We start from the raw sequence: 12,603 nt of genomic DNA, 5'->3' as shown, positions 1-12,603 counted from the left end.
AGGTATAAAGCTTCAGGTTTTTTTTAATTAAAATATAGTGATGTAGAATGTTATGTTAGTTTCATGTGTACAACCTAGTGACTTAACATTTAAATATACTGTGGGAGTTCCCATAGTGGCTCAGTGGGTTAAGAACCCATCACAGTGTCCCTGAGGATTTGGGTTTGATCCCGGGCCCTCTCAGTGGATTAAGGATTTGGTGTTACTGCAAGATGCAGTGTAGCTCAAGGATGCAGCTCAGGTCCAACGTGGCTGTGGTGTAGGCTGGCAGCTGCAGCTCCCATTTGACCCTTAGCCTAGGAAATTCCATATGCTGTAGGAAAATATATATATGTATAATACATATATGTTTATATAAAATGAAATGATCTCCATGATAAATCAATTAACCTTTTTTTTCTTTTTTTTTTGTCTTTTTGCCATTTCTTGGGCCACTCCCAAGGCATATGGAGGTTTCCAGGCTAGGGGTCCAATTGGAGCTGTAGCCGCTGGCCTGCACCAGAGCCACAGCAATGCGGGATCCAAGCCACGTCTGCAACCTACTCCACAGCTCATGGCAACGCCGGATCCCCAACCCACTGAGCAAGGCCAGGGAATGAACCCGCAACCTCATGGTTCCTAGTCGGATTCGTTAACCACTGCGCCACAACAGGAACTCCCCAATTAACCACTTTTGTTCCCACACAAAGTTATTCCAATGTTTTTGACCATACTCCTTTTGCCATATGTTATATCCCTGTGACTTATTTTTTAACTGGAAATTTGAACCCCTTAATTCTCCTCACTCAACCACCCACACTCTTCCCTTTTGGTAATCACCTATTTATTCTGTGTCTGTGAGTCTGCTTGCATTTTTTTAAAATTAAAGTATAGCTGATTTACAATGTCTCTTCAATTTCTGTTGTACAGCAAAGTGATCCAATCACACATAGTTCCCTGTGCTGTACAGTGGCACCCCCTTGCCCATCACATTTTGTTTTGCTTTTTAGATTCCACATATATGTTAGATCATTCGGTATTTGTCCTTCTCTGTCTGACTTATTTCACTTACCACAATACCATCTAGATCTATCCATGTTATTGCAAATAGCAAGATTTTTTTATGGCAGCATGATAATTCATTGTGTAAATATACCACATCTTCTTCATCCATTCATCTATTGGATACACTTAAGTTGCTTCCATGTCTTAGCTATTACATATGATGTTGCAATGAATATAAGGGAGGATATGTCACTTCTAATTGCTGCTTTTGTTTTCTTCAGGTAAACATACAGAAGTAAAATTGCTGAATTATATAGTTGTTTTATTTTAACTTTTTTTTTAATGGCCATACCCACAGCTTGTGGAATTTCCTAGGCCAAGGATCTAGTCTGCACCATAGCTATAACCAAAGCCACAGCAGTGACAGCACTAGATCTTTTTTTTTTTTTTTTGCCTTTTCTGGGGCCACTCCCGTGGCACATGGAGGTTCCCAGGCTAGGGGTCTAATCAGAGCCATAGCTGCCGGCCTACACCAGAGCCACAGCAACGCAGGATCCAAGCTGTGTCTGCAACCTACACCACAGCTCACAGCAATGCCGGATCCTTAACCCACAGAGTGAGGCCAGGGATTGAACCCACAACCTCATGGTTCCTAGTCGGATTTGTTAACCACTGAACCACGATGGGAACTCCCAAGCACTGGATCCTTAAGCACTGTACCAGGTGAGGTATCGAACCTGCATCCCAGCACTCCAGAGATACCACTGATTCCATTGCACCACAGTGGGAATTCCAAGAACTATTTTTTTAATATTGAGTTTTAAGAGTTCCTTATATATTTTGGATATTAATTCCTTATCAAATGTATTATTTACAAAAATTCTTCCATTCAGTAGGCTGCCTTTTCACTTTGTTGATGGTTTCCTTCACTGTGCAAAGCTTTTTAGTTTGATGTAGTCCTATTTGTTTATTTTTAGTTTTGTTTCCCTTGCATGAGGCGACAGATCCAAGGAAAATATTGCTAAGTTTGATGTTGAAGAATGTATTGCCTATGTTTTGCTCTAGAAGTTTTATAGTTTAAGATCTTTAGTCCATTTTGAGTTTATTTTTGTGTATGGTATGAGAAAGTGGTCTAGTTTCATTCTTTCGCACTTTGCTATCCAATTTTCCCAACACCATTTTTTAAAAGATTTTTATTTTTCTAATTTTTTTCTATTATAGGTGATTTGCAATGTCCTATCAATTTCTACTGTACAGCCAAGTGACCCAGTCATACAGATATCTATCTATCTACCCATCTATATACATTCTTTTTTTCATATTCCAACATTATTTATTAAGGAGGCTTATATTCTTGCCTCCTTTGTCACAGATTAATTGACCATATAAACATGAGTTTATTTCTGAGCTCTCTATTCCATTGATTTATGTGTCTTTTTTTGTGCTGGTACCATACTGTGGGGTATTTTTAAGTTAAAGTATAATTGATTTATAATGTTCTCTCAATTCATAGGTTTGTTTTGCTTTGTTTTGTTTTGTTTTGTCTTTTTGCCTTTTCTAGGGCTGCTCCTGTACCATATGGAGGTTCCCAGGCCAGGGGTCTAATCAGAGCTGCAGCCGCTGGCCTACACCAGAGCCACAGCAACGCAGGATCCAAGCCACGTCTGTGACCTACACCACAACTCACAGCTATGCCAGATCCTTAACCCACTGAGCAAGGCCAGGGATCGAACCTGCAACCTCATGGTTCCTAGTCAGATTCTTTAACCACTGCACCACGACGGGAACTCATCAATTCACAGTTTTGATCTTGTAGCTTTGCAGTATAGTTTGAAATCAGGGACCATGATACCTCCAGTTTTGTTCTTCTTTCTCAAGATTGCTTTGGCTAATTGGGGTCCCTCTCTCTCTTTCTTTTTATTTTTTTGGTCTTTTTAGGTCCACATATGTAGTATAGGGAAGTCCCCAGGCTAGGGGTGGAATCAGAGCTGTAGCTGCCAGCCTATACCATAGCCACAGCAATGCTAGATCTGAGCTGTGTTGTGATCTACACCACAGCGCATGGCAATGCTGGATCCTTAACCCACTGAGTGAAGCCAGGGATCAAACCTGCATCCTCATGGGTACTAGCTGGGTTCATTACCGCTGAGCCATGAGGGGAATTCCTAATTGGAGTCTCTCGTGATTCCACACAAATTTTAAGATTATTTGTTCTAGTTTTGTAAAAAAAAAAATGCTATTGGCATTTTGGTAGGGATTGCATTGAATCTGTAGATTGCCTTGGACACTATTAATTCTTCCACTCCTCGAGCATGGTATATCTTTCCATGTGTTTGTTTCATCTTTAATTTCTTTCATCAGTGTCTTATAATTTCAGAATACAAGTCTTTCACCTCCTTGGTTAGATTTATTACAAGGTATTCTATTCTTTTTTTTTTTTTTTTGTCATTTGTCTCTTGTCTTTTGAGGTCCAAACCACGGCATATGGAGGTTCCCAGGCTAGGGGTCAAATCGGAGCTATAGCTGCTAGCCTATGCCACAGCCACAACCATGCAGGATCCGAGCTGCATCTGCGACCTACAACACAGCTTATGGCAACTGAGGATCCTTAACCCACTGAGCAAGCCAGGGATGGAACCTGAGTCCTCGTGAATGCTAGTCAGATTCGTTAACCGCTAAGTCACAATGGGAACTCCCTCTTTTTGATGCAATTGTTATTGTCATTGTTTTCCTAATTTCTCTTTCTGATAGTTTGTTTTTAGTGTATAGAAATATAAGAGATTTCCCTATATTAATTTTGTACCCTGCAACTTTACTAAATTTATCTATTAATTCCAATAGCCTTTTTTTTTTTTTTTTTTTTTTTTTTAGTCCTTTTAAGGCCACATTTGTGGCATATGGAGGTTCTCAGGCTAGGAGTCCAATTGGATCTATAGCCACCAGCCTACACCACAGCCACAGTCACAGGAACACAGGATCTAGGCTGTACCCATGACCTATACCATAGTTTACAGCAATGCCAGATCCTCAACCCACTAAGCGAGGCCAGGGATCAAACTCGTATCCTCATGGATACTAGACAAGGTCGTTAACTGCTGAGCCACGATGGGAACACCCCTAATAGCTTTTTTGTGGAGTCTTTAGGGTTTTCTATATATACTTTCATGTCATCTGCAAATTGTGACAGTTTGTCTTCCTTTCAAATTTGGATTCCTTTCATTTCTAATTCTTGTCTAATTGCTGTGGCTAGGACTTCCAATACTGTGTTGACTAAAAGTGATGACAATGGGCATTCTTGTCTTGTTCCTGATTTTAGAAGAAATGCTTTTGGCTTTCTACCATTGATGGTGGTTCTGGCTGTGGATCTGCCATATATGGTCTTTATTATGTTGAGGTATGTTCTTTCTATACCAGTTTTGGTGAGAAGTTGATCATAAATTGGTGTTAAACTTTGTCAAAAGCTTTTTCTGCATCTATCAAGATGTTTATTTGAGTTTAATCCTTCACTTTATTAATGTGATGTGTCACATTGATTGTTGTGGATATTGAACCATTCTTGCCTATCTGGGATAAATCCCACTTAATCAGAGTATATGATCATTTTAATGTATTGTTGAATTTAGTTTGCTAATATTTTGTTGAGAATTTTTTTTTTGTCTTTTTTTTTGCTATTTCTTGGGCCGCTCCCGTGGCATATGGAGGTTCCCATGCTAGGGGTCGAATCGGAGCTGTAGCCTCCGGCCTACGCCAAAGCCACAGCAATGCAGGATCCAAGCCGCGTCTGCAACCTACACCACAGCTCACGGCAACGCCGAATCGTTAACCCACTGAGCAAGGCCAGGGATCGAACCCGCAACCTCATGGTTCCTAGTCCGATTCGTTAACCACTGTGCCACGACGGGAACTCCTTTGTTGAGAATTTTTACATCTGTGTTCATTAGTGATATTGGCTTATAGTTTTCTCTGTCTCTCTTTTTCTTTTTACAGCCACACATGTGGCATGTGGAAACCCAGGCTAGGGGTCAAATCAGAGCTGTAGCTGTCAGCCTATGCCACAGCCATAGCAACACCAGATCCAAGCAACATCTGAGACCTACACTATAGCTTGTAGCAATGCTGGATCCTTAACCCACTGAGTGAGACCAGGAATCAAACCAGCATCCTCACAGACACTATTTTGCGTTCTTAACCCACTGAGCCACAATGAGAACTCTTCTCTCTTTTTTGTGGTGTTTTTATCTGGTTTTAGCATCAGGAAGATGCCTGCCTCATAGAATGAGTACAGAACCATTCCTTCCTCTTCAATTTTTTGAATAGTTTGAGAAGGATAGGTGTTAATTCCTCTGTAAATGTTTAGTAGAATTCACCTGAGAAGCTGTCTGGTTCTAGACTTTTGTTTGTTGGGAATTTTTTGATTACTGATTCAAATTCATTACTGATAATCAATCTGCCCATTTTTTGTATTTCTTCCTGATCCAGTCTCAGGAGACTATGTTTCTAGGAGTTTATCTATTTCTCCTAGGTTGTCTAAATTTGTTGGCATATATAATTGTTCCTAGTAATCTCTTATGATCCTTTGTATTTCTGTGGTGTCAATTGTAACTTCTCTTTCATTTTTTATCTTATTTACTTGGACCCTCTCTTTTAAAGCTTCAGTTTTGCAGTAATATTAAGAGGTTCTAGAGATCTGTTGCACAACAAAGTAAATATATTTAACACTAATGAACTGTACACTTAAAAAGGATTAAGATGAGAGTCCCCACTTGGTGCAGTGGGTTAAGAACCTGACTGCAGCAGCTCAAGTTGATGCAGAGTTGCATGTTTGATTCCCAGCCCAATGCAGTAGGATAAGGATCTGGCATTGTCACAACTGTGGCTAGGTCAAAACTGCCACTTGGATTTGATCCCTGACCCAGAACTTCCATATCCTATACGTGTGGCCATTTAAAAAAAAAAGAAAAGATTAAATACTATGATAAATACTATGTTATGTGTTTTTTGCCAAAACTAAAAAAAAACTCCATTGGAGTTCCCTTCATGGCTCAGCGGTTAACGAACCCAACTAGGATCCATGAGGATTCAGTTCCATCCCTGGTCTTGCTCAGTGGGTTAAGGATCTGGTGTTGCTGTGAGCTGAGTGTAGGCTGCAGACACGGCTCGGATCCTATGTCCCTGTTGCTGTGGTGTAGGCCGGCAGCTGTAGGTCCAATTTGACCCTTAGCCTGGAAACTTCCATATGCAGTGGGTGCGGCCCTAAAAAGCAAATAAATAAATAAATAAATAATCCTGTTAATATTAAACATTCTGACTACTGACTATAAATGCAATAAAAGCTTGGAGAACAGACACACTGAAATTAGAGATTTCCTAGACATGAACAAATCCTAAAGGGTGGGTTATGTTGGATTGGTAGAGGGCAGGAAAAAAAGTTCTAAGCAAGAATCCTAGAAAAAAAGACAGGAATTGGAATAAACATTTTATATATTGTGGAGAGTAAACTTCGTATGTTTAACTCTGTGTGTGTGTGTGTGTATGTGTGTGTGTACACGTGTGAGAAAAGATTTCAGTGAGAAATCTTGTTCCATTAGGGAGCATTTACACTGAAGAGTGGTGAGAACTAAGTAAAGATAGGTGGGGTGAAGTCAGACTATACAAGGTCTCAAAAGCCAGATGAAAATTTGTACTTGATACCATAGACTCTAGACAGGCACTCTAAATTCTTGAACAAGGGTGTATATAAGATTTTCTGTGAAACTGAAAATTCCTATTGGTCTCAATTGAAACAAATGTACCAAAGAGAGTAACTTGGATTTTGTCTGGGCTTGGGCTAGAAGGAATGGGGAAATGATAAATGCCCAGGGCTGGGTGAATAGTGGGAGTGAGGACACAAGAGGACACCAGTGGGGAAGTGAGACTGCAAGGAAGAGATGAGGCTCCTACAGCTGTCTTTGTTCCTATTCTTTAGGAGCTTTTGTTTTTCCAAACTTTCAGGGTCACATGTTTTGCTTAAGAAAGACCTTTAGAAAGTTGCTTTAAGGGCTGTACCATGAAATTTTTATTTGAAGGCCAAAACAATAGTTTTATGGTGTGGCGTGGAAAGACTGAGGGCAGAGAGCCCCCGTGCCCAATCCCAGGGGCACCTGTCAAATACAAAAGCCATATCTCTAAGTATGAGCCAAGAGCTTCCTCTTGAGGAAGGGGATTTCTGCCCATAGTGGGGACTGTGGTTTCAGAGGCAGAGGATGGAGCTCCATTCCCAACTTGGTTGCTGACTCCACCTTTGAACCTGGTGAGTCACTTCCCTCCATGGGCCTAGTTTTCCCTTTTGTGGAATGCAGAAGGAGGTTCTTTCCACCTGCTTTCACAGAAGAAAGGAGAGGCTGAAAGAAAAGAAACGTACATCAGGCACCTTTACGCAGAGGCGCGAGGCCTGGGCTGAAGCCCGGCCCAGGATGTATGAGGACATGGGGGCCAGGTTTGACACACCCTGCCCTTGACATCAGATGTCTACAGAGAGGACGTAAGTATTAAACAATATAAACAAATGTTGCCCCAGAGAGTCTGGGTTCTGGGAATATGAACAGGGAATCGTGACCAAAATTCCAGGTTTCCAAGTTCCCCTCAAGGAGTCATGGGCTCATGAGGAGGTGAATCACCACACCCAGGATCTGTCTTGAAGACCTAAACCACCAAATATGAGCCTCAGCAAAGGAAGGGGCTCAAGACAGTCTTGATTCAGAAAGCTCGGAGCTTATAGCTAGACCATAAGCTGTTCCCTTAGGTCCTGGTAAGAAGAAGAAACAATTTTGCTCGAAGCTCTGGTTGTTGTTCTAGTTCTGAGGTCAGTGGCAGGTCAAAGTCATAAAATCAGTCCCCTGGAGCCAGCACAGTCGTCTTTGGTCTGGAAGACTACATGGAAAAAAGAGCTCAGACAATTGTGGTGCCTAAAGAAATTGATTTTGTATTCTTCCCAAACTCTGTGTTACTTCTCAGCCCAACTCTCCAAAAGCAAAAGGCAGAGAGATGGTAGCACATTGTCAGAGCCTGGAAGAAAGAGCAGAAAGTGCAGGGAGAAAGAAGTATGTTGGCTGTAAATAGCAATTCTCAGAGCCAGGGAGGCTCATAGGGTCCCAAGGAGGCAGAGCAGACCCTGGGAATCTAGAACACTTGGACTCATGGAGTGCTGTGTTCAAAAGAGATCTCGCATACCACTTCATATCCATCAGGATGGCTTTTAACAAAAAAAGTGGAAAATGACAAGAGTCAGTGAGGATATGAAGAAACTGGAACCACTGTGCGTTGTTGGTAGGAATAAAATGATGCAGCCACCATGGGAAACAGTTTGATAGGTCCTCAAAAAGTTAGACCTACAATTACCATATGATTCCACTCCTAGGTATATACCCAAAAGAATTGAAAGCAGGGACTAAACAGATACTTGTACACCTATGTTCATAACAGCATTATGCATATTACCCATAGAAGCAACCCAATCATCAATCAACAGATGAAGGGATAAATCAAATGTGGCATAGACATACAATGGAATATTTTTCAGCCTTAAAAATGAATGAAGTCCTAATACATGTAACAATATGGATGAACCTCCATAACATTGTTTAGTGAAATAAGCCAGACACAAAAGGCTACATATTATATGATCCCACTCATATGAGGTACCTAGAATTAGCAAATCCATACAGAAGTAGAGTAGAGTTTACCAGGGCTTATGGGGAGTTATTGTTTAACGGATACAGAGTTTCTGGTTGGAATGATGAAAAATTTCTGGAAATGAATGGTGGTAATGGTTGCACAATAAAGGGAATGTACTTAATGCCACTGAACTGTACACTTAAAAATGGTTAAATTAGCAAATTTTACGTTATGTGTATTTTACAAAAAAAGTTGCAGGGTGGTGGTGGGGTAGTCCCATGACAAAGGGATCAACAAAGCATTGAGAATAAGATTCAAGAGAAACAGACTATGAAAAGGTGGCATCACAGATATTCAGAATCTTGAGTTGAGATGGGGATGGAGATAGAAACCTATCCATGAAGGAAATGGATAAAATGTAGAAGTCAGAGATGAAAGACAGGGGAGTTAACCAAAATGGAGCCCTGTTAGCGTGTAGAGCCGAGTATGGAGAAAGAAGTGGGGATTGGCAGGTTTGATTTTTAAAATGAATCTTCAGTCTGGGTCTTTATTTGGAAGCCATGTGGGTTTCCATGTTAAACCACCATAGGGCTTGTGGTGGATGCTTCTGGGACCTTCATCCACTCTGCAGTGGTCAGCTGGCAGTTGCCCTCTGAGGCTTCCTGTCTCCTTATAGAGCTGACAGACACCGCAGTGAGTCAGTTATACCAAGGCTTGACTCATTTTTGACCCAGTTTTGGTGATCAAAGACAATACTCTGGAATTTGGTACTACAGCTCAAAAGGTATGGTGGGAACATGGTGGCAGGACCCAGACTCATAGCCGTTTCTTGTTGCTATCTCATTTCTTTGTAAAGGTTCAAGACTTGGGTTCAAATTCTGTCTTGCCTCTTACTAGCTGCATGATCTTGAGCAAGTTACTTAACCTCCAAAAGCCATGGTTTCCTTTCTTATAAAATGGGGCAACACATCTCTGTAACCTCATAGTGGGTATGAAGTAAGATAATGTATGAGAGCTTCTTAGCACTTTGCTTGTTGCAAAGAAATTGCCTAGTTAAGATAAGGTAATTATAATTATCAGCACTACTCTTAGTACCTGGAGGCTTTGATTATCTAGGATTGCTTTGCCATAAGATCAATGGAGAACCACATCTGGAACTTCAGTAACCCCAACTCCTGTAGCCCTGGATTTAGAGCAGGAAGACCTGAGTCTGATCTGGGCTCCCTGATTTACTAGCTGTGTGACCTGGGGCATTTTTCAGATTCTCAGTTTTCTCAACTGAAGAAAAAAAAAGTGTTGTAAATATCAAATAAAATAATATGTGCAGAAGCTCTGTAAAAGTGAGCAAAAAAGCTCAGGCGTGTAGTATACTCAGGATCAGAAGCAAGGATGTGTCTGGGCCAAGGTTAGGGTCAAGATGTGAATCAGAGTCAGGACTGGCCCCAGTGCTGTAAAAACAATTGTGATCAAATGACGGAAGATAATATAGGAAAAGGAAAGTATATATATGTATGACTGGGTCACTTTGCTGTACAGCAGAAATTAGCACAACACTGTAAATCAACTATACTGTAATAATTAAAAATAAAAATCGTGATCAAGATTAGGGTTGGAATTGGGTCAAAGCAAAGCCTGGGGCTAGGGTAGGGAGAGCATCATGAGCAGGGTCACAGTAGGGGGCTGAGTGGAATTTTTGATCTGGGCTAATAATCCATGCCGGATGGAGTGCCCTGTCTGAGCCCTGAGGGCTATAGCAGTGCTGCACAGTGACTCAGAGGCAGCCGCACTGTCTGGGATAAGGCTCTAATCCAGTGATCTTGGTTTGGAGGAAAGTAGAGTGTGGGATTTACAGTAGAAGTACAGGTCTTTGGGAGACAGTTCAACTGCAGTAGTTCAGCCACCTCGTTACCTTCATCATTCTCCTCTCTAGCTTGTAGGTAGCTACATCACATTAAGTATCATCTTATTTCCAGGTGCCTCCTACGCAACACTGGTCCTCACAGTCCTGATCATCCCTCCTCCATTATCCATCCATCCATCACCCATCATCCATCATCCATCTGATGAAGGTTTATTAAGCACTTACTACATGTCCACCACTTCACTAGACCCAAGGATCCAGCAATGATAGAGGCAAGTGTGTTATCTATCCTCATGGAGCTTCAGTATAGAGGGAGAGGCAGCTAATACAGTGGATTTCCATCTTCTCCGTGTGTGTGTGTGTGTGTGTGTGTGTGTGTGTGTGTAGGGGGTGATAGATTCTAAAATAAGATCATGGGCAAAGATTGCAAAATTATTCTTGAAAATCCCTTAATTCACCAGGACCTTCATATTTAGAAGCAGAAAAGCCAAGAAATAACATCTATTTCTCTTTGTGCTTTGGGTGTGATCCTGGGGCAAATGTCAAGATCTGTCTTTAATTGTGGAAAGTGACTTTATATAAAGGAATTTGTTTCTGGCTCTTTCAGCTGAGTGTGTAGAGTTGGTTTTGCAACAAGTTAACTGCATTGATGTGACTCCAGTGTGAATACAAATTATACCAACACATATGTAATTATTGTACATACATTAAGGAGGAATATAGTGCACTGTGAGAATGGCAGGTGGAGGGACATAACCTAATAAGGGGTGAATGATATGGAAGACCTCACTCAGAAAGTGACTTTTAAGCTAAGTTCTAAAGGATGAAGATGAGTTAGCCTATCATAAAGGGAAAAAAAGAACTTTCTAGGCAGAGGAATTGATCTGAGGCAGAAATGAACCCAGTGCATTTTAGGAACTGAAAATCAGCTTGGAGATGTTGAAGCAATAACTAAGGGCCTCCCCCAGTCAGTCCCCAGACTGGGGCCGATTGTACATGCTCTGGCTCAGTACATAAAACAACATGGAACTAGAGTTCCCGTGGTGATGCAGTGTTAGTGAACCCGACTAGTATCCGTGAAGACGCGGGTTCGATCCCTGGGCTCGCACAGTGGTTAGGGATCTGGCATTGCCGTCAGCTGTGGTGTCATTCACAGAAGCAGCTCAGATCCCTCATCACTGTGGCTGTGGTGCAGGCCAGCAGCTACAGCTCTGATTCAGCCCCTAGCCTGGTAACTTCCATATGCTGCAGGTGCGACCCTAAAAAGAAAAAGATAAAGAAAAGAACAACATGGAGCTAAGGTGGTCTAAGACTCAGAGAATTAATTAATTCAGAGTATAGGGCTAGAGAAACAGAAGAAGTCAGTCAACATCTTTTGGAATCATTCCCTGTGGGATGCAAATAAGAATAAGAAACAACTTACAGGCAACAGAGACAGCTGCAGTGGAATAGCCTTCATAGAGACATAAACCAGGGCTCACAAACACAGAAACCCCAGAGGCTAAGCAGGTGATGTAATGAGTACAGCAGGTTTAGTGTAGGACATTGGGGGTGGGTGGGGAGTAGAGGCGAAGGCAGACTGGAGAGTTCTGTTCTTGTTTAAAGGGGGCAACTGCTGCTATTCAGCTACTGCTAATTGTTGCCGAGTAGGAATTGAGGATGAGTTTTGCTAGATCTTCCATATCATGGCAGATGCTGTCAGTTCTAGCTGCTTCTGGGCTTTGGAGCCCACTCTTCCCTGCTCTACAGCAGGCTGATGTTCCCCAGGAATTACCATCACCATTATCCCACCTCCCCCACACTCCCAACAACCAGCTCCCAACCAATGATGGTGGATAAATACACTAATACCTTTGCCGCTCAGGTGAGATAACTTTGAGACGTGTTCTGCACTGTCCCCCTGAGTTTGCCAAGAGAATGAAGCTCCAGATGCCCATAAGGTAGTTTCCCTTATAACTTATCCATATCCCTTCCTTTCCCTGCCCGCCTTCCCCACTCCTTAAGTGGACTTTCCTAGGATCACCTTCCAAAAAAACTACTTACGACTGAGGCCTTGTTCCAGGAACTGCTTCTGGGTGAAACCAACCTAAGGACACCAAATGTTG

The sequence above is a fragment of the Phacochoerus africanus genome, chromosome 15, assembly GCF_016906955.1.
Source record: "Phacochoerus africanus isolate WHEZ1 chromosome 15, ROS_Pafr_v1, whole genome shotgun sequence".
NCBI classification, from domain to species: domain Eukaryota; kingdom Metazoa; phylum Chordata; class Mammalia; order Artiodactyla; family Suidae; genus Phacochoerus; species Phacochoerus africanus.
Note: the sequence above shows the minus strand (reverse complement) of the source record.